At 37.8% G+C, this 19,706-nt stretch overlaps 1 protein-coding gene and 1 long non-coding RNA gene across 6 annotated transcripts in view; one reads left to right on the plus strand and one right to left on the minus strand.

Moving 5' to 3' along the window:
- Window positions 1–19,706, plus strand: part of RBMS1 (RNA binding motif single stranded interacting protein 1) — a 241,679-nt gene that overhangs the window by 103,260 nt on the left and 118,713 nt on the right. The window lies entirely within an intron of this gene.
- The window catches only part of LOC120374430, a 43,980-nt gene continuing 29,874 nt past the window's right edge, over window positions 5,601–19,706 (minus strand). Inside the window, exons 3-5 of one of the 2 annotated variants that reach the window (XR_005586092.1) lie at window positions 11,322–11,403; window positions 6,850–6,943; window positions 5,601–6,188 (exon numbers count right to left, since the gene is read on the minus strand). This is a non-coding gene — a long non-coding RNA (uncharacterized LOC120374430). Of the gene's footprint in view, window positions 6,192–6,849; window positions 6,944–11,321; window positions 11,404–19,706 lie in introns of both variants that reach the window. The other variant, XR_005586093.1, reaches the window with a different exon arrangement.

The raw sequence follows: 19,706 nt of genomic DNA on the forward strand, positions 1-19,706 counted from the left end.
GTACAAAGGCTTTGACCAATTAAAAATTGCATTTCCTTAGTCAAGTTAAGTATAATTTTATTCCTACTAGCCTAAGAATTTCTGAGCTCCCTCTAGTGGCTAACTGACCAACTGAAAAGTCGTGTGTGTGTGTGTGTGTGTGTGTGTGTTTTTCCCCCTTCTTCAGATTTTGTAGCTGATAAATAAGATGGCTGACATAAGCTACAAAAGACTCTAGATTCAAAAAATCCTGTTCAAAGTCTGTTGCTGATATTTTCTTTGTTTTCAATTAAAAAAAATTAAGGAAAAAAGTTACACAGCAAGTACAATGCGCTCATTCTAATTGAACTTGTCTGAAAGCAGAGGCTATGATGTAGAATGAATTTAATAGAACCTCATAAAAAAAAATTTCCTTAATGTGTATTGTAAAATGGCATCAGGTTAAAAATCATGATCCTCATTGTACCCTGCAAGGGCTACTCCTGCAGAGGGAACAGGAAATGCAGTCAGTTTCAACTCTCTGGAATTTACTATAAATTCTTCTGGGAGGAAGGTTGGATTTGTCCCTTTCCCTGCAGAAACCCCCCTAACAGCAGATCCCCAAGACACAGGGCTATCTGCATGAACACTGTGTGCCCTGCACTGACTCCTGGCACTTTTCTGCTCCTGTTGTCCTGTGTCTGCACAAATGTGCTGCTGAAGAGTCTCCCACCAGCCACTGACCCAAACACAGCCCCTCCTAAGGAATGCTTTCACATTGCAGTAAGGAAAATGGGTAAGTTAATGCCAACGGTGTCAGTATTGACTTATCCTCTAAATCCCCCTGGGTTGGTACAGTGCCACAGAGTGCATCTGGGTCCCTGACCCCATTCTCTGGCCCATCCCTGCAGGGGATGGAATAGCCCTATATATATTAATAAAAAACAAAACAAATGTACTTACCTATGTTATGATAAACACTGTAGATGATTAACACTGAAAGAACTTTAGACATCTCATTTACTCTTGACCGTTTATTATAGAGAAGACTGTGATAGAAAAGAGGCTAATCAGTTAAAACTTTTATTTATAGTCAATTTTCTAGTGATGTCCATTTCACATTCTGGTTCTCCTATACTAACACAGTGTTTGAACTGCAAACACTGAAGGGGAATTTGTTTGTGTTTGTCACAAAAAAAAACTCCATTTGTTTTAGTTTTTTTAAAGGCTTAATTTTTTAAAAACCTACATTTTGGGCTAATTTGACCTGTCAGTGTCCCTTTAAAGACTATAATACATAAAGAATGTAGTTTGTTGTTGTCTGAGATATATGTGATATGAAAAAAAGCAGCAAATTGTAAATGATCCCAAAGAAAAATAACTACATTGATTTTGAAAGGTAGACACAGAAGTTATATAGCTTTAAATGTAATCATTTATATTTTATGCTTCTTATTTTGGAGGTATTAGAGGGTGGAAGAATTTCACTGAAACGATTAAAACAGCCAGTGAAAAATTAGTCGTCATTTCTTTCCCATACCTCCAGCATAGTTCAACATTTATAACTGAGTATGTCTCTCTTGTGGTCTCGATTACATCCTGTGTTTTTAGCTGGCAGCATTTCCTCTGTAGAGGCCTCACTCTATATGCCATGGTGCATTTCTGTGTATGTTAAACCAGATCAGAACCAAAATGAAATAGTGAGTGGAACAAAAGAGCTATCAATGAGATTTTAATATTGGTGCCTGAAACAAAGCAAAGGGTGTTTTTCCTGCACTAGAAAATAATATAAATAACAAGACTGTTAACATTCTGTTGTTTAAAGTTGTTTAAATAATCACAACTTTTGCATAGACAACTTTTTCTTATAGTTAGAATCTTTTCATATTTAAATAATATTTTTTCAATAATGCTTTCTAAAAATACAGCCTGGCTTCCATGAAGTTTGCCACTCGACCAGAATCATACTTGTGGGACCAGTGAAAAGTGAATCAACACCTCTAGAACCATTTTTTTCAGTTTGCATAAAAACATTTTTTGGAACAGTGGACTGTGCTAACAGCTGTATTCAATCTTGAGTAAAGTCATTTCCTGAAAAAAGTTAAATTCAGCTTAATATGCACGCTTGCTTGGAATTCAATACCATGGAGTCAGGGCGCTTTGTGATTATGAAACTGAACACACGCACCCTGCTGAGGTAATTTCTTGTAAGTGGTTCACTATGCAAATCTTTAATCAAAGTCAGTGTTTTTAAAACTAACATTCATATGTTTTAAATATACTTTTTATTTCTCATCAGTTCAGAGCTACGTGTTGTTTGCTGGATTTTTCATTAGTTAATTAGACATTTTCTGATACAGTTATTTGGGGGTCCTGGAGGCACTGAAGAATTACAGTATCATCTACACCCTGAATATTATCTACAAGCATGAGACAAATTGCTAAAAATCATGAGATTGACTTAAAAATAATGAAATTTTAAAAATAAAACATTTTGGGTTCTTTCGTGTGTGTGTGTGTGATTAATTTTTTTTATATTTATAAAGGAACAGACAATAAAAAGTACAAAAAAGTAAATGACTTACAACTTGTGTATGTTTCCAAATACTGCATGCTTCACAGAATCTCCAATAGCATTATGCACTTACACAATTCTACATCTTGTTAAAGCTGCAAGACCAGACAGTACAAAACTATATAGACAACTTGGGTGAAGGTAACTGTAATAAAATAGGCGAAGCGAAGACATACATGAATAGGGAGAGGAGGGAAAGAGAGAACTGGGTAGGTGGAATGGAGGTCTGGCATTATTTGAGCCATCTGAACATTTTTATCCAAATGTACCTAGAAACAGGCTCCACGTTTCTTCAAATTCATAATAATTGCTCCCTCTGGCGATAAGCTATTATTTGTTTAGCTGCTAACTCAGGTCCAAATACCACAGCTCTGTTTTGGGCATAAGCCTTTCCTTCCATTTTTTGTAAAATCATGCTCTTGGTGATCATTGAAGTGCTCAAGAACCAAAGACTTTGTGGTGAAGATTAACCCAGTTTAGCAGGGAAATAACCTGGGATATAATTTTTGACTGAGGTTTGGCTTCTGAAGTCGAGCACTATTTTAACTCATGTTTACCTCTTTCCACAGCTGCCTGACTGTTGGACAGTCTTATAGTATATGCATCAGGGTTTCTTTTCCTTTGTTACAGCGCCAACAAACATCAAAGGACAAGGCCTTTATCTTGAGGAACTTCTGTGGCGGCCAGTACATTTTTAATAAGATCTTTTGTTGTAGCGAGTGTAGTCTGAGACCCTCAGAAGCATTTCTAACATTACATAATATGCTCTGCCATTGGGGTTCTGTTAAGGGCTGTGACACATTCACAAAGAACTCTGGACTAATGGAGTTCCTCTTCATTAACAAAGTATAACTAGATGACATGGCCCTGAGGAGTTTATGAAGCATTTCTAAGGTTCCCAGTAGTTCTGGAGTGTCTGGCAGTTCTAGGGCAAAATTGATATGTAAGCAAATATCTTAGTTGTAAATGCTGCCACTCTGTGGAGGGTGCCAGGTCATAATATTGCTTTAGTATTAGAAAAGTGACAGAGTCCTCATCACAGACAAATTGGGAAATTGAATCCATACAATGTCCCGGTTCAACCAGTTCTTCCAAATTATGGGTTTGTTCCTAATTTGCATGGCTGGGTTGCCCAAATAGGTGCGTTTGGATGACATAGAGGATGAACTTGGTACCTCTCAGCTAAGATAGCCTATACCCTTTACTCAACCACCACTGTAGGCACCTTATTTTCTCTGTTTGACAAAAAGAGGAACTGAGGAGACCTGCAGGGTGAATTGGGTGTATGAATATACATTTAGTTTCCATTCCAGTATAATAGTATTAGCATCATTTTGGATTCTTTTTATTTGCTTTCTGGTGTTTGAGCCTTTAGAGTTCCTGATTTTAAGCTATTTTCCATAACCCTGAGGGCTAGCAACTTAACTTTTATTTTGTTTTGTTCAAATTAATGGTGAGATTCTGATGTAATCACCTGACTCCAGAAGTTGGGGCTTGAAGAAAAATACCATATATTATGAGGCTGATGATAAAATCTCAAGGGTTGGCACCATTGGTATAACTATATTTAAATTTTAAGTAGAGTAACAGAATACTTAGCTTCATATCATGCCACCAACTTTAAACATATACTCTACATTGCTTTGAATGAGGAGTTCTGCTTAAAGAACAGTAGCATGATATGGTATGTAAAGTTTAGTAACTCAAACAAACAGGAAAAGACAGAGAGGAATGTATTTGAAATATTGTAAGAGCACCAGAGAATGCTCTGAATGCATTGATTTAAGAAGAATGTACATTTCCCAACCCTTGAAAATAATTGAGTGCTGAACCCTGGGCTACATTTAGCTATCAAGATGTATGCAGAATTTCTTTCTTGTGTCATCTTGTGAATTCAGAACCATTTTTCCTTAAAGAATGTAAAACAGGCCTTGTAACAGTTAAATATTTAACTCATACACCAGCCCCCATCCCATTTAATAGGGACAGCCCCTAATTTTAGTGATATTTGCCATTTTTCTGATTTGTCCCTCTAAAAGCCTCTTTGGGCCAAATTCTCTGCTGGTGTAAATTGGTGTAGTTCTTATAACCTTATTTTATATCCTGTCATATCCTTATTTTCTCCTCAGATATCCCTATTAATAGATTTCTAGTGTTGGCAAACATGGAAAATGCACATGTAAATTATTCAGCCATAATATGTCAATTATTTAGGCCTTGCGGCAGAAATACTTTTCCGTATAAAGTATTGAGCATTAGAAGTTGTAGTGAAAAAAAAATAATTATTTTCACCCACCTAACTCAATTGTACTTAAGAAAGAAAGAAGCACCCACAGAGTGTACCTCAGTCTTTCAACAGCTTTATGGGTAAAACAGATATTTTAGTTGGCCTTCTTGTAAAATACAGATTATATACTCATCTGATGGGAGATAAATCCTTCTGGGAACAGAATGTGTTCCTATTTCAACATGACTTCCCTCTATTTTGTCCAAATTGATATAGCTAATATTAAAAGTATATCCAACCTCAACCATCTTCTATTTTTTTAACTTTACCTCCAACAAAGTACTGAGCATTTTTTCCATTGCTTGCCCAAATCATTAAGTTGCCCCTGAGGACCTTTGTTTACTGTGTCTTCTCATTCTTTTTTCCTTGACATGCTCCCCTCCCTCCAGCAGTGAGATACTAATTAAAGAGAGGACACTGTGACCCTGGGTTGTTTAGAAGTCACAGGGAGGGGTGGCAGCACAATGACAAAAACATGCCTGCAGGAAGTAATCATGCCTGAGTCCTAGCACAATGCTTACTTCCATTACCTTCAAAACCCTTTCAATTTGGGGATCCAGCCAAGAAGGGACTTTACCCCCACCCTTATTAAAGCATCTTAATTATGCACAAAAAATGAACTATCTGTCTGCATTAGTCCATTTGTGTAACAAGCTTGTTATCCAATATTTTATAACAATAAGTGGAATTCATTTGCTCTTGTAGAGCTTTTCAAATGAAAACACTTTTAATACCCAGATGTTGAATTTCATTTATATTTCTCTTTAATTTCAGAAAAGAAGCCAGTGGTCACAGTGCACGTTACATGGCAGGATCAGGGCTTATACATAGTACAAATGAGTTACATAAAGTAGATGCAAATCTGATATTTCATGCTGTCCTCCACATTATCATCCCTCAGTATTACATCAAGGGGATGTTTTGTTTTTGTATTTTTAAACAAATAGCCTTCACAACAGATAAGGTCTTTAAGCATAAAAAGGGGAAAGCTACTGTCTAAAATTTATCCCCAGGGGTCACCATCAATCCTGACCACAAACTGACACCATAGGTTTGAGTAGTCAGGAGTTTCATTAAAACCCTCTGCAGAATTCCTGCATTAGGTGCTCAGATGTACTTGTTCTCCTTTGATTTTCCTTAACATTTTCACTGTGCCAAAGAGCACTGTCTTCGGGACGTCACTTGTGATGTCTTGTACTCCTAAAGTGTCCTTGAACTGCTCATTCATATCCTTAGGGATTGCTGCAAGTGCTTGACCGATCGCTGGGATTGTCTTTGTACTAGTTTTTCATAATCATTCCACTCCGTGGCAGAGTTCTTTGTACTTCACTATTTTCTCTTCTTGTTTCTTTTTTATGTTTTTGTCTGCTGCTATGACAATATCAATTAACAATATTATTATTATTATTATGCCATTGATGTAGATGGCTCTTTAAATTTGTGTGTGAAGAAGGAAGTGCAAATTCTGCTCCCAATTACACCCATGAACATTTGGACTAAGGAATAACTTTGGATGTACACCAGGTATAGAGGAGACCTCAGTTTGTCCCTAAATCCCTTCTTTGATACATTTGCAATCTCGGACTAGGTCCTACAAATTGATCTGTTTGGGCACAAGCCTGACCTTGTGCACGGGCCCATGGGGAGAGCCCCCTGACACCAGGGGTGCACGCACATAGATCCATTTGCAGGATCTATCCTTCATACCCAATCTTGTGCAGCATGCAGAGACCAATTGACTTTAACGGATCTCCACATAAGTTTGCCTGCACATATCAGACTGTAGGATCAAGGACTTAACACCGCTCCTATTGAAATCAGTGGAAAAAATCCCATTAACTGGCAGAAAGAACCGCAAAATTAGACACATAAAACTACATACCTGAAAATTAACATGAGAGGTTTTTTCCATTTTATCTTTTTTAAAATTTTAATTCAATGCAATTAAAAAAAAACAAATGAGCTGGGAGAAGTAATTGAAAGAAATACTATCTTTGGGGCAAAATGAAGGAAAAAAATCATGTCTCACCTTAGAGCTTGCATAAATCATTATCCTCCTGGATATAAATCTGAAAATCTCAGTTTTCACTTTGTTTTAGAAATTCTTGAGGGTATATCGGTAGCTGAAAAAATAATCAGTATGACATAAAAAGCGACAAAGAGTCCTGTGGCACCTTATAGACTAAAGGTGCCACAGGACTCTGTTGCTTTTTACAGATCCAGACTAACACTGCTACCCCTCTGATACAGTAAGACATAGTGCACCCATTTCTCTGAATATTTGTCTGTGATATCACATGGATTTTTTGTTTGTTTTTTTGCAACCAGATTTTCAAGCTGAACAATCAAGCATTGTATAGTTAGCTAATAATTAAAGTTAAAGTGTAACCCAAACCAGGGTAGGCATGGAGATTACTTTAGGATCTGTTAGATTAATGAGTTCTAGGTACCTACCATCCCTGTAAGCCTTTTAGTGAGAAATTGTCTTTCACTTGAAGTGCTAAAGAATGTAATATGTGTTATACTAAACTTATCAAATGTAATATTTGTGCAGCTATTTTTCAAACCTTTTGATTATTCCAATCAGAAATGGCATCTTTCTGGCTAAATATGATAATCCTTTGTAGGAACTGCAGGCAGCAGGAATCCAGAGTTCTGATATTATTCAGGCTATGAACTGGCCTCCTCACTATTTTTTTATCATGATATATAGTAACTCCTCCCTAAACTAAGGCCTGTGCTGTCAGTCATGATCTCTTAGGGCTACTATACATTGGAAGCACTACAGTGGCTCAGCTGCACTGCTGTAGTGTGTCTGGTGCAGATGGTCTATGTCGACGGGAGAGCTCTCCCATTGGCATAATAAAGCCACCTCCATGAGAGGTGGTAGGTATGTCGGCGGGAGAGTGTCTTCCGCTGACATAGCACTGTCCACACGGGTGCTTCTGTCAGTAAAATGTATGTCGCTCGGGGGGGGTCGTTTATTCACACCCCTGACTGACTAAAGTTTGACTGACAAAAGTGCTAAGTAGACATAGACTATGTCATCTTAGTGTCTGTAGAGCATTTAGTTGTGAGTTCCTCTCCAGCCCACTCTAAAGATGCTGAAGAGCCAATCATCTTGGAGAAGGCTGGCTTTCTGTGCAACAAATATTGCACATGTGTCTTGCCTATACAACTACAGAGCTGTAAAGAGGCTATTATCTATGCAGCAGATAAGTTTTGACTCTTGCTATCTTCTGATTCAATCAGACCAGATGGTAACAGCAATTGTTATTTACATCACTTATGATTATTATATTGTCCATGTGCCTAAGTCTGTTACTATTCAGATTCCTTTCTGGTTTTGTAATGATTGTATTTCACATTAAAGTTCAATGGTTTTAATTAAGGAAATGACTGAATAGGAAGTAAGTGTAACTATGAGTTTAGCCTTTAAAGGAAGATTTGTATAGAGTGAAATTTTGAAGTTAAGTTTTCTCATTATACACATATACACACACACACCCCTTTTATATGTATAAGACACTAATATTCAGACATTAGATTCAGATTAGTAAATCACATGATTTTTACACTCTTATGTTAACAGTTACACAACTTTATTAATCAGATTTCAAACATACGGTAGTACATGGTACTCTGTTTAGTACTGCAGTATTGTTTTTAAACAAAGATGGCCTCATTTTCAAATCCCAACTGAGGGTATATCTTCCACAGGACAGCTACAGTGGCTCAGCGGCAGTGCTGAAACTGTGCCACTGTAGCGCTGTAGTGTAGATGCTTCCCGGATTGACGGAAGGGATTTTTCCATAGATGTTGGTAATCCACCTCTCCAAGAGGCAGTAGTTAATTGACGGAAGAATTCTTCCATTGCCCTAGCTGTGTTTACAGTGCGGGGAGGTTAGGTTGACCTAACTAAGTCATGCAGGGTGCACAGTTTTTCACAGCCCTGAGTGATGTAGGTTGATCTCATTTTTAGGTGTAGACCAGGTCTCAGATCTGAGGCATGGACATAAGCTAATGTATTTTTGAGATTTTCAAAAGGACACTGGATAGCCATCTGTCTCGGATGGTTTAGACACAACAAATCCTGCATCTTGGCAAGGGGTTAGACTAGATGATCGCTGTGATCCCTTCTAGTATTATGATTCCATGATTTATAGATCTTATATTCCAGTACTTAAAACTGTAAGTAGGTATTTACTTTCTGTTTTCACTGTGGTCAGAGCTGAAAGTTCAGTGAAAAGAGAGTATGCATTCACCACGTTTCTACCAACTCTTCCAAATTACATTTTGATTAGTTTGATTAACTACCAAATAAGCTTAATAGTGCAGTAAATAGCATTAAATCCTGTACTTCACTTGAAACCTGGAGTTTCTCAGCATGAAGACATTTTTTTGCTTATTCGGTGCTTTTATTTTATGGTTCACAACTCTTGAAAGAAATTTTAAAAAGTAACAATTTAGTAGTATACCACAAAATAACATCTGGAGCAATGTATCATAAAATAATTCCCATTATTAAGTGAGCTGCTAATTTCATGTAATCAGCACTGAGAATCAGGTAGTAGCTGGTAGTTAATGAGTTGTTGATTATTTAACAGTTTTATATTTTAACAAACCAATTGTAGTGCAATTGATTCAGTGCTTGAATTTTGACAGATTGATGTAATGGAAAATCATTAATTAACTAATTTTCTTCAATTAAGCCAACAGAATTATTGTACTGTGGAAGATAGAATAAAGTATATTGATAGTAAGGTGATATAATTGTCTTAAATTGAAATGTTTGAGTAATACATGTTTCCATTAACCTTTTGGTAAATTGACAAATGGTGTAATTTGTTTTATTAAAGTCTTCAAAAGTAGTCTAAATTATTGACGTATATATTCTGAGGAATAGAGGCATCGTTTCTGGGGAAATGAATACTCTCTTCGCTGTCTGCTACATTGGTATAATGTCAAAATATTTCATCTGAAAATTGTTACAAAAATGCGTTTTTTCTTTTGAGTGAATCTGCTCAAAGGGATTTCTGATAGGGCCTTAGCTTTCAGACAAAACTTTACCTTTTTTTGTTTAAAAAATATTTTCCCATAGACATCTAGCTGTGTTTGCATTTTAAGTAGTTATCCCTATTTCAGGTAATAGCCTCACAAGCTTCCTGTTTTCTTTACATGAATTAAGAGCATTTGACCAAATTCATCTGTGGTCTAATATGTGTTTGAAGATAATCAGTAAGTGTGAATTACACCAGAAATTAATTTTGCCTCCTTTTTTTATTCCTGCTGGTCCAAATCCTGCAAAACCATGCACATAGAAATTGGGCTCACATGAGAAGTCTTAGGGTGCACCTTCACTTGAAAAAAGGGTGGGTTCTTACCTGGAGTTAGCTAGCACAAGGTAACACGAGGTAACACAAGTCAGTTTGTAGTTTTCACACATACTAGCAGGTTGAGTTAAAGACTATGGGGGAACCTAGGGTTTACCTTGAACCTAATATCACATGTGAAAACTACAAATTGATTTGTCACTTGGATTTAGCTAACTTGAGTTAAGAATACACCTTTTTTTCCTAGTGTAGACAAAGGCTATACTATCTTCAAGAAGACCACTTATATGAACATATGCTTAAATTGTGTGCATGCTTAATTGCTTTGTGTGGTATATTGAGGACTGTGCTGGAATTGCAAGTTATCACTTCGAGGGTGAGGGGTGATGGTAAGGGGTTTTCCTGGTCTTGCTTGCAGACTAAAGAGCTCTGTAGTGAAGTGCCTGGGAGCAGCAGTCAGTCTGTAAACAGCTAGCTTATAGTAAGATGGGGTGAATTGTGTCTCGGTGTTTTAGGGAGCAACTTGCTTTGTCTCTCTCTGTTTTATGGTTCTTGTGTGTTAGCAATTTGATTTCTAAGAAATAAAGTAGTGTTACTTTGCAGCCTTCCAGCAAGAGTAGTTGGGTTTTTATCTAATTTTTCTGTGTGTATGCAGTGAACATAATGCCTTGCAGGATTAGGACCTCTCAGGAACTGGTCTGTCTATGGAATGGAATAACAGCCTTGGTGAAAGTACAGTGAGTAGGAGGAATAATATACAAAGATCCAGCCTTTTTTAGGTTTTTAAGTTCCTTTTCATATTGTCTGATTTATTGGGGCCCACAGTCCTGCTAAGATTCATCACAAAGTTCTAAAACAGTGGGCTCTATTCATAAACCAATCTGAAAGTTCTTGGATGTGAAATATATTTTTCACTTTGTAGAAAAATGTGATTTATATAACCTTGTAGTTGACATGATCTGACATGATTTTTATGAATTCCTCTGTGAGTCAAAAATGCCTCCAGTGCAATTTATAGTAATGAGTCTTCCTGCTGTAAAGTAGCTGATTACAATGAAAATATAAGAAGCAGGTATGTTTGCTTTTCAAAGTTGTTAACCTCTCATAGTTTATAAAGTACATATGAATATTACAGCACACAAGCTACCTGTGGGTGTACAAAATTCACCTGTTTTTCACAGCATACGTCACCAAACGTAATTGGATGTTGTTTTGGACCAGACTGTGGCACACTAGATTACATTAATGACCTGAAAGACATAACATAGTCCAAAGCAGTGTGTGATTATGTAAACAGATTTTACAAACTCCCAAGCCATATCTTTTCAGTGATATTTACGATTTGGAGGGGTAAAATACTTATCTTTTAATAGGATGGAAGGTGGTATTTATTGACTTTCACCTCTTGTTGGCACATCACCAGAAAAGATATCACATAAACATAATGGACCAAGTTTTAACCCTAATGTTACTCCACTGGCTTTATTGGAGTTGTGTCCAGTTACACCAGAGATGAACTTGATAAAGAAACATAGAAACCAGTGTGTGCAAATGCAGATGTCTGGGTAGTTGCACAATTAAATACCATGGAGAAAATAGTCCATTCTACCTGCCAGATCCATTCCCTAGTTCTTCCCAGTAACAAACCCTGGAGTGACCCTATTGCCAGCTGCTGAAATCCTTAGTGTTCTAGAGCAGCGTTTCTGAAACGTCATTGCACCACGACCCCTTTCTGACAACAAAAATTACTGCACAACCCTGGAGGGATGAGAGGGGAGAATGAAGCCTGAGCCCCACCATCCTAGGTGGGAGGCCAAAGCCTGAGAGTTTCAGCCTGGGGGAGGGGACCTATAACCTGAGTCCCGCCACCCAGCACTGAAGCCAAAGCCCATTACCCCACCACCCAGGGGTGAAGCCTCAGGCTTTGGCTTCAGCCCCAGGCGGTGGGGCTCAGGCTTTGACCCCGGGTGGCAGGGCTTGGACTTGGGTTTGGGCTTTGGACCTTCATTCAGTCCCAGGCACCAGCAAGTCTAACGCCAGTTCTGGTGACCCCATTAAAATAGGGTCATGACCCACTTTGGTGTCCTGATCCACAGTTTGAGAACCGCTGTTCTAGAGTTCCATAAACTCTGAACAGTGTTTGCACTGAACTCTATGGACCTCCATTTGGTAGTAAGCACTATGCTCAGAAATAACTGTAAATCACGTGGACTGCTGGCAGTGGGACAGTGTGAAGATCCTGTCACTGGCTCTGATGGAAGTCTCCCTTTGAGATCTTGGAATTGGGAGACCCCTTGCTGTGTGGAGCCCCAGAATGGAGCTGTAACTGGCTAAGATAAAGAAGAGTTACTGAAGCAGTGGAGAATGTCAAAGAACATTCAGGTAATGGGCAAAAGTTCAGGCTTGTTCTTCCTTTGCCCAGACTAGTTCACCTAAACCTATTGTAGTACAACTTCACAATGGGGATGAGATCAGATCATTGTAGCAACCTTAACTAGAAACTTCCTGACTTTTCTGGGGCCCAATTATATGTGCATTTGTAAAACTTAACTGTCTCCCGTATCCTAGGATGAAAAATAAGAGCCCTGTATGAAATCCTGGCTCCTCTGGAGGCAAGGGCAAGATTCCCATTGGCTGCTGCAGCACCAGGATTTCACCCTATGTTCTACTTTAAATTTTTGACCAAACATTTTGCTGATTTCAGTAGGAATTTCATGCACAGACCATTAAGTGATTTCAGTGGAAATTGATCAATAGAACTTTCAGAATCTGTTTAATAAAATAAATATAAAGCTTTATTGTGAATGCAAGTCAATTACTTCTCCAAACTTTTTTCTGAAATACTTTCCCACAGTGATTTGCACTGTTGCCAGCTTGAGACACTTAATACAGAACAGCTAGTAAATAGCTTAGTGAAAACTAAGGCTCCTTAAATTGGTCCCTGAAATAAAGTGCTCCTAGTCATCTGTGATGAATTTAATGATTATTGAAGATAAATATTCACCTCGGAGTTTAGAGTGATAGGAATTGAAATGATGGCTCTAATGAGGAGCACAGTAAATAATTTTGCACATAAATGGAAATTTGTTTTCTTATGTCTACTGCACAACATACACCTCCGAATAATAAGTGGAAAAATGCAGTCTTTGAAAGTGGCAATTGGTGCTGGAACTATTGGTTGGACTGATATTTAGTTCTTGTCATGGGAGTTAAGGTAGTGAATGGGTATGTGGGGGGGATGGCAAAGAAATTCACTGCTAGTTATAGCTTTGAATGGTGGTAGCCAAAAATTTGTTTTTAGTTGATCAGTGGATTATGATATGAGTTTGATGGCCTTCCTCCTTTTCACACAGCAGCAGACACTCACAGATACCTTTTTGGCAGCTTGGAGGCCAAGAGCTGAATCAGCATGTCAAACAAATACAACAGTACTTGATTCAGGGAACATTTTCTGAAATCATGGTTTTAAAAATTAGCAAGAGTCAGTGTTGGGACAAAGGCATAGTTGGGAAAGAGTCTTGATTTTTGTTTTTGATCTAAGCTATCAATGTGAATACTATCATCTGTGGAGGAGGAAATTCTTCTCTCCAGTCTGCCATGTGGATCTTTTGCAAGTTCAGAACAGGGGATAGTTATCCAGAGTGGACGTTACAGAGGAAACTTTTGTCCTTTATTTTCTTCAAGGTCTCTGCAAGCATACAGCTTGGGACTGGTGGCCTAGTGTTGCCATTAATGGCAATAATGTCCCATGTTCCAGTTTGTCACATGCTTGCTATTCTTTTGTATGCTATGCCATATTTTAAGTTACTCCTTTTTCTGCCTCTATTTCCTTTTTTTTTTATAATGACTATTTTGGCAACCAATGATGATAGGATGTATGTAGTTATGCCAGTCTTCTTCATTGTTTTATGAGATAATTTGTTTTAGTTAATAGTATTTAATTTTCATTCAAGGGTTCAAAGTTCTTTACAAACATCTTCACAACATCTCCGTGAATCAGTTAAGCACTCTCCCAATTTTATAGATATGAAAACTGAGCCACAGAGAGATTTAGGGTTGGATTTTCAGACGTTCTGAGCACTGAAATATCCCACTGATGTCAGTCCACAGTCCCAGATATGAAAACAGTGATGCAGAAGGGAATAAAATGCATAAGTTTTACTGACTCTCAGTTCCGTACTCTAACCACTAAACAACATTCCCTTTCTTTAGTATTTCTGACTATTTACTTCATCTTCAGACACATTTGGATTGTAGGTTTCTCTGCATTTATTTCTGTCTCTTCCTTATTTCTGATCTTGCCAGTTTGTAGTAGAAGAAAAATATTGGTTCACATGGTCCATCCTCTGCTGGAGCATCAGCATATGCTTTATGGAACACCTTTATTTTGATGCTTTACAAAGTATGTTTGGGTATTTCCAGATTTTCTCTCTCTTTTATTATCATCCTTAGTTTCAACATACTCATAATTATGCATACAGTCAAATATTTCCAAGAGATCATTTATCATTTCATTAAAAATGTTAAGTGGTAGGTAACTTTTCCCTGTCTCCACCTACTCCTCCCCCCTCCCTAAATGTACAGAATAGTGACTCAAATAATTATATCAGAGCAGCCGGATATTTTAAGTCTTACTTAAAGTGTATGTAACTCTTGTTGAAGTAATGAACTTGCACTGTTTTCACTGCTTTACTGGTTAATATTACCTATATATTTTGTCCTCTCACTCCATCTTTATTACTTTGTTTTACAGTAATTCTGGCAACTGTTTATAGAATCTGGATTGTTTTATAGGTTCCAACAAGTGTCTGGCATCATTATCATACCAGTGGCATAGTTCAGCTCTTTTGAGTCACTTTGGTTATTTTCACAAACCACAGTTGGTTTTTGTCCTGTGTTGTTACCTAATTTGTCAAATATAAGCAACTTCCTTAGATTCCTGTTGTATTATAATGCATTACAGTAATATCTGTCGGACTTAAACTTCCCAGAATGTACAGCATATGATAAGCAAAGGGGCATTTGTTTTGACAGTGGAAATGCTCTTATGAAGTAATGTCTTGACCATGGCTTTCAAGAAATAAATAATACATTCCATAATATTACAAAGTGCTGGTATGGTATTAACAATAGATTGTATCATTCACTATAGTCACATTCTTTGCACTAATAATCAATGAAGAAAATCAGAAAAATTACCTATTATGGTGTGATTTGCTTTTATAATATGTCCTTCATACAACATTTCACAAAACACAGAAGTCAGTCATAAATTAAAATGGAAAGGTAGATTTTTTTAAAGGGGAAATTTCAAAAGAAGAACCAACTCAGTGGCCAGAGCATTTCGCATACACTAAATTTGGCAGCATTCATAAGAGTGAATTTTACTCAGACAGAGTTACAGGGAAAAGACAGAATAGAGCTGTGGAACAGATGGGAAAAAGGGGAGAGGGAATCAGAGATTTACGCTAGAGGAAGAACTTGTTTTGAAAAAGGAGATGAAATGCTAGGGTGGGATTAGAACTGGATTTCTGGATAGGTGAAGGTAACAAAAATGGGGGTGATATCAGTCGTGATACAGGATTTTTAAAAACCAAATTCCAAAATTTAAATCTGGATATCTTGCTGCAGCTGTTTTGAGTCAGCTGGTGAAAATGGTTTCCCTGAAGAGTCTGATCTGTCTTTACTTTTTGCTCTTGAACGTAGGCAAGAGGTAGCATTCTTACTTTTGACTATTTGACTTCTGTATATATTCCTGTGACTATTTTTGTAATGTTAGGAATATGTTCTTAAACAACTGTTTCTCATTCTCTTAGTTTTTTCTGTTTGTGTATCTTTCTTCTGCCTCTTAGTAACTTGTACGGTTTTTTTTCAGAAATCATTGTTTCTTCAGTACGTCCTTCCTTTTCCCAAGAAAAATGTCATATTGTAGTTTATGAATTGAAGACGCTTTGCATGTTCATGACTTTAATTTCTTCCATGTTCTGCTGACCTCTCCCTCACTTTCTCATTTAGCAAAATATGATTTATTTTTTACTTTTGGTCATCTGGATACTTAACTTATGATACATAAAGCTTAAACAAAAGCAATTAATTCTGAGATTATTTAACAGTCTCTAAGGCAGCTTTCCTTGTAATTTAGTTTGCTTTATTCCATGGACCATTATCTTAAATGCTTTTCTTGCTCCAGCTCTTAATAGTTTAGTGCTAAAGTTAAAGTCTGATTTTGTGTGATGCAGTCAGCTCCCTTGACAGCATTTTCCCCCCAGGAAATGCTCAGCACCCCTAACATGCAGTTTGTTTTCATATCCCATCTAGCATATTTTAAAGTGTTTCTTATGCATTGTTCTGTTTCTCAGTATCCCACTGCATGACCTGTTTTGTGTCACACACTGGAAGATCTTTACCCAGTGCGGTAAATTGACTCTGAGCATTCCTTTGTGTCAGTATGGCACACTCACTTTTAGATTTAGATGTCACTGTTCATTATATGTGGAATAAAGTCAATTAAATTACAAAGGAGAAACATCTTTGGAGCAGCGCTGACTGCAGAACTGATTACAGATTTTATCCTTTTGCTCAGTGGGCTGGGCTTCATAAATTGATACATACTGTGACAAAGGACTACGATGGTAGAAAGACCCAACTGGAAGGGGAGAGTAGTAAGTGCTCATAACTTTTCCTGCAGCAGGGGTGTGTGTAGGCAGCCCCCCCCCCCCACCATATAGGTGGCACTGGCTCACAAGGGGACATGGCCAGGGCAGCTGGCGGAATGCATGAATTCAGCACATCCAGACTAGGTTTCTAGAAGCCCCGAGTGGAAACTAAAGTTATCCTACTAAAACAGAATCCTGTAGGGAGGTAGAAACACTACCTGTCCCACCACAGCAGTGACTGACCCTTGATGGAGGGTTTCCACAGAGTTTATTTAGCTTTGTGTACAGTAAGAAACCATGGATTTGATTTGAATCATGAAGCTGTGATTTATGTATGTGGAACTGTTTACAGAATAAGAGTTTAGTTTCACCAATCTGCTGTTTGCTGAGATTGATGGTAATTACTTGGAAGCTTCCAAGTTTTCCAGATATTCTCTAGCTCCTTTGAAGGCTTCCTGTTGCTGTCTAGGTGTTCAGATACCCCTTGGTGGTATGCTCAACTCAGATCTGGCCTTAATTTATCTACAAATACACATCTTTTAACTATCTCTGAACAATAAACATGCAATGCATGAAGATTTTAACTACAAAATGTAACTAGCTCTGCTCTGCAAGCCGCTGCCTTTTTTGACTGAGCAACTCCTGCTAGTTAAAGAAACTGTAAAAATATTAATCCAGGTACCTTTAGAACCTCCATGTTCCTCTCAGGAACAAACTGAATTGCATATTTATAACTTTAACCAGGAAGGTGCCTGCATACTAGCACATATGTTCACATCTGTTATAACACAATTAATATTAATTTCCTTGACAAATGTGATTTACATTTCCACTTCTGTATACATTTCAAAGAGCCTGTTTCAATATTTTTACTCTTAGCAGGGTAAGACTGAGGGTCTTATTTGCAAACAAGTGATGATCCTTTTATCCTAGAAAAGATGTGGGGAAAGCACGTAGTAAAATCTTAAACATATATAACACCTTTCCTCCCAGAAGATACTGTCGAGCCTTATTAGTCTTCTCTCTCTCTCTCTCATGCACACTCAGTCTCAGATACAGAAATCACTTAACCCACCATTACATCACTAAAATGCCACTGCCAGCTCTGGGGTAGAACATAGCTATTGTTTAACAGCACACAAGGCAAGGCTACTTCATAATTTAGGGCAAGAGTTGAGGAAGATTACTGTATCCATTTGGATATATGCAGGGAGAATTTTGGTAGGCTGAATGCTACTTTGGCCAGGACACCAAGGCTAATACACTTTCTCCTCTGAAAATGCCATTGCAAATCTCCTTTAAACAAAAGCATAAATAAAACAAATACCCCTTGAGGGTGATGTTTTCTATTCAAATTTTCACAGAATGGTTTAATGTTACATGTTTTATACCACAAACATTAGAAAAACAAAGTATGTAGTGTCCATGAAAAAATATGTGCCGCATGCTGAATCCACGAGAGGGAAATCCACATGCTCTCTAAAGAATGGCAACCTGGGGATGAAAGTGCAGAATTCCTGCTTTTAGAGTTCCCTTTTGAAATGTTCTTAAAATTTTTAATTCCTGTAATGGTATCTAAGTACCACAATGATTGGTGCCTTAAAGAATACCTGTGATGGAATACGGAATGTCTACATCCCGCCGTTTTTAAGTGTATTGGGAAAGGGTGGGAAACAAGGGAAAACTGAAGTTCCTCAGAAGTTTTTGTTATCTGGGGGAAGGAAGGAGATATCAATTCCAGGTGTCTCCTACTTCCAAAGTCATTTTGTAAGAGTAGAGGATTCATGAAGATCTTTCTCACTTTTGTCGACTACTAGAAGACTGTGCTGCCAGCATTGTGCAGTTCTTCTTTTCCCTTGGAAATAATTCAAAGCATGCAGAAGTAAGATAGCATGTGCACATACCACACATCAGGAGTGGTTTTTGACTAGTTCTGAACAATTATTCAGAGGTCAGGTTTAACATGGAATGTAACTGTGGATGAGTTCAGTTTTTAGGTGGTGTGTGGGGTTTTTTGTGCATTTTGGTGGTGTTTACTGTTACACAGAAAACAGTTCTGCCAAGCGGCACTGCTTTTTCAGTGTTGGCTATACTAGCCTAGGCTGTTGTCTAGAGCAGCAAAATGCTATGGCACCAAAATGTTTAGTGACTGCTTATTGCAAAAAGTACTGAAGGTTGAGAGGGGTGGACATTTTCCAAGTTGCTATCAGCACCAAACACTATAGAGCTGGCACAGATGTTTTGGTATGCAGCTCAACATTTCAGTGGTGAACCAAGTGGCAAATCTATGTTTCTTCCTAGCAATCCATGTTCCCAATCCATTTTTGGAGTGAGTGCTTACTATCAAAGAGAATAAAAAATACCGAAGGAAACCTTGGAACTAGGTGTCCTCATTGGAAGGTCTTCTTACAGAGTCACGGCTATGAAACTACAGAGTTGAACAAAGTCTAATTTTATTTTATAGATGAAACCAGTCGTAACCAATGATAGGGGCACAACAAAAAGGGTTCACAGTTCTGAGTAACACATCTAAAATTTGGAAGGCATTTGCCTCCCTTTCTCTCAACAAATGCTAGGAATCTAATTTTCCAGTAACTACAAAACTCCCCATGGCCCTACATTTTTGGTGGGGGGTGGTGGAGGGGAATTGGATTTCCCTCAAACTTCAACAAAAATTATTTGGAGGGATTGGTAGGATGGATGAATTCCCCAAAACTGTGCTAGCTATCTCAGACCATAAGGCTAGGTTGTGGACTTAATGACTTTTGTTCTTTCAAGCCATGAGGGACAATCCAGTAGATTTCACACAGGCGAAATCAATCACTGGCAAAACTCATATTGACGACATACGGAACAGGGGTCCTTTGGAAAAGTAAACTTGCAATTCCTCTCTGAGC

The sequence above is a fragment of the Mauremys reevesii genome, linkage group 11 (genome assembly GCF_016161935.1).
Source record: "Mauremys reevesii isolate NIE-2019 linkage group 11, ASM1616193v1, whole genome shotgun sequence".
Lineage (NCBI taxonomy): Eukaryota > Metazoa > Chordata > Testudines > Geoemydidae > Mauremys > Mauremys reevesii.